Source organism: Neomonachus schauinslandi, chromosome 4, assembly GCF_002201575.2.
Source record: "Neomonachus schauinslandi chromosome 4, ASM220157v2, whole genome shotgun sequence".
NCBI lineage: Eukaryota > Metazoa > Chordata > Mammalia > Carnivora > Phocidae > Neomonachus > Neomonachus schauinslandi.
In genome coordinates this window covers 100,969,037-100,972,776 of record NC_058406.1, presented here as the reverse complement: position 1 = coordinate 100,972,776, position 3,740 = coordinate 100,969,037, and positions in this window count along the sequence as shown.

Here is a 3,740-nt window from a genome sequence, read left to right as displayed (position 1 = left end):
GGATGGCAGGAACAAGGGTTAATGTATTTTAACAAGGGTTTTATTTCCTTCCAGGAGTTATACCGAGGTCTTGTCTTGAAAGGAAGAGCGGTGTTGAGACCAAAGGGGTATTTCCTATTTTGTGGCTTGATTTCCATGTCCAGAAGCCTCTGCTGTGATGCAGGCTGGGGACATCATGACCCTGCAGAATTGTGTTGGTCTGGGACTTGAGTTCTTTTTTCCGGTCCTCATTTCACAAACATATACTGAGTACCTACTAAGTAGTGGGCATTATAAAAGTGAAAAGGTTCTGCCCTCAAGTTGTTTTAGCCCAGTGGGAGAGGCAGATAAGTCAGTGATGACAATGCAGTATGTTTCATTCTCTGATAAGGTGGATCAGGGGCTATCTGGGTACAGAGAAGAAACCCGCCCCCCCCCAGCCCCAGCTGGCAGGGGCCGATGGGAGGGGGAGGCAGTTTAGAAAGCCTTCTAGGGAGGTTCCGTCCTGATCTGAGTAGGAAAGTTGAGTAGGAGTTAACCAGGTAAGCAAGGAGGAAAGGGTGTTGTGTGTAGGTAGAAAGTGAGCTTAAAGGTCAGGGGACTTTGCTGGTCAGTGAGATGGAGCCCTGCTGTGGGGACCCAGCTGGAAGATGCAGGACAGATGCTCGGCTTCTGGTGGCTGTAGCTCCTGGAGCAGGGATGAGGGCTCCACAGTGGCAGGCTGGAACCACTCTCAACATAAGAACTCCACCTTTAACTGGGCCTCCTAAGGTACGTGATGATCCCCCTATTTCCTTATCCTTATCAATTTTGTCATTCTTCCCCAGAAGCTCTTTCAAACTTGCTCTGATCTCAAACCACCAATCTCTTAGGGAAAATAGCAATCAAAAAACCTCTCCACTTCCAACCATCTTTATGGTGATGACTCCCAGACCTACTTCTCTAGCTGAGGTTTTTTCATCTGAGCTTCAGACGCTCGTGACCACTTGGATGTCCCAGAGGCACAAAATTTTCCACGTCAGAATCAAACCCCTCTCTCCTCTCAGACCTGCTCCTCCCTCAGCCTTCCATATCTGAATGAAAGACACCTCCACCATCTTCTCAGTTGCTAAATCAGAAACCCATCCTTGTCTTTTTCCTCGCACATTTTCCTGTGTCTAATCAGTTAAGTTCTAGAAAGTCTCTCCTGTTTACTGTTTCAATCTATCCATATCTTTCCATCTTTGACTGCCATTGTCCCCTCCCCATCCTCACTCTAATTACTATATTTCTTATTTCACTAAGAAAGTAAAAGCAATCAGAATTCCATATCCCCTCATCCCCAACTACCACCAAATCTCTTAACCCATAAGACCTTCCTTCCTGTTACTAAGAATGAACCATCCCTACTCCTATCTAAGGCCAACCTCCAGCTTTGCTCTGACTCCTACAATTAACTTTTTTCTGCATTGTTACTTTCATCTTCCTACCCTAATTATTCCCATTAGCATACAAATAATGCTGTAAAATCTCCTGTCTTAAAGTTTTTTCTCACATTTTTGAACTTTATTTCTTTCCCCTTCACAGCAAAACTTATCAAAAGAGTCGTTTATACTTGCCATCTCTGATTTTTCCCTTCCCTTTCTCTCTTGAACCAACTGTGATTAAGTATTCACCCCACCACTCCATGGAAACAGCTTTTGTCAACATCATCAGCGACCTCTGAGTGCTAAATCCAATAGCCAATTTCCAGTCTTACTCAGCTTCTCATCAGCAGTCATGGAATATTTTCTTCATTTGGCTTCCATGACAAATACTCTCTTGGTTTTCCTCCAAATTCTCAACTTCTTAATTTTTGCTGAATCTACCTTTTCCTAATCTCTGAATGTTGGAGTATCTCAGGGCTTAGTCCTTGGATCTTTTCTCTACATTTTCTCCTATACTCACCCGCTATGTGATGTCAAGCAGTTCCATAATTTATTTTTTTTTATGGGTCTGATTCTGCTTTTTATTTGTTCATTTATTTTGTTTTTTATTTTTTATTTATTTTTATTTAAATTTTAGTTAGTGAACACACAGTGCAATATTGGTTTCTAAAGTAGAATTCAGGGATTCATCACTTACAGTACAACACCCAGTGCTCATCACAAGTGCCCTCCTTAATGCCCATCACCCATCTAGCCCATCCCCCACCCACCTCCCTCCATCAGCCCTGTTTGTTCTCTATTGTTAAGAGTCTCTTATAGTTTGTTTCACTCTCACCTTTTTTCTTTTCCCCATGTTCATCTGTTTGCTTTCTCGGATTCCACATATGAGTGAGATCACATGGTATTTGTCTTTCTCTGAATGGCTTATTTCACTTCGCATAATACATTCTAGCTCCATCCACATCATTGCAAATGGCAAGATTTCATTTTTTTGATAGCTGAGTAATATTCTATTGTATATACATACCGCATCATCTTTATCCATTCATCAGTCGATGGACATTTGGGCTCTCTCCATAGTTTGGCTATTGTTAATAATGCCGCTATAAAGATCAGGGTGCATGTACCCCTTTGAATCTGTATTTTTGTATCCTTCGGGTAAATTCCTAGTAGTGCAATTGCTGTGTTGTAGGGTAGTTCTATTTTTAACTTTTTGAGGAAACTCCATACTTTTCTCCAGAATGGCTGCACCAGTTTGCATTCCCACCAACAGTGCAAGAGGGTTCCCCTTTCTCTGCATCCTTGCCAACACCTGTTGTTTCCTGTGTTGCTAATTTTAGCCATTCTGACAGTTTTGAGGTGGTATCTCATCATGGTTTTGATTTGTATTTCCCTGATGAGTGATTTTGAGCATCTTTTCATGTGTCTGTTATCTATCTGGATGTCTTCTTTGGAAAGGTGTCTATTCATGTCGTCTGCCCATTTCTTAACAGGATTATTTGTTTTTTGGGTGTTGAGTTTGATAAGTTCTTTATAGATTTTGGATACTAACCCTTTATCAGATATATTGCTTGCAAGTATCTTCTCCCATTCCGTAGGCTGCCTTTTAGTTTCGTTGACTATTTCCTTCACTGTGTAGAAGCTTTTTATTTTTTTAAATTTTATTTGTGTAGAAGCTTTTTATCTTGATGAAGTTCCAACAGTTCATTTTTGCTTTTGTTTCCCTTGCCTCCGGCGATGTGTCTAGCAAGAGTTGCAACGGCCGAGGTCAAAGAGGTTTCTGCCTGTGTTCTCTAGGATTTCGATGGTTTCCTGTCTCACATTTAGGTCTCATCCATTTTGAATTAATTTTTGTGTATGGTGTAAGAAGGTGGTCCAGTTTTATTTTGCTGCATGTTGCTGTCTAGATTTCCCAACACCATTTGTTGAAGAGACTGTCTTTTTTCCATCGGATATTCTTTCCTTCAAGTAGTTCTGTAGCTTAAAATATTTTTACACAATTTTTAAAAAATTATTTACACAAATTTTTACCTTCAATCTGGACTTTTCTCTTGAATTCTGGTCTCATTTCAACTGTCTCCTCAACATCTCTAAATGGATATTTAAGATAATTTAATTTATATTAAACTTCCCATTGTCCATGATAAATTTTTAGTTCTCCTGCCTCTACAAACCTACTTTCTCCCACAGGCTTCCCCATCTAGGTAAATGGGACTGCCCTTCATGCAGTTGCTTGGGCTAAGAACTTGGGAATTACCCTTGCTTCCTCAAGACTTCTATTGCTACTTAGTCTCAGCATCATCTCTCTCCTGTTCAAAGTCTCCCTGTTTCTGCCTTTCCCTTCTCTCCCCAACT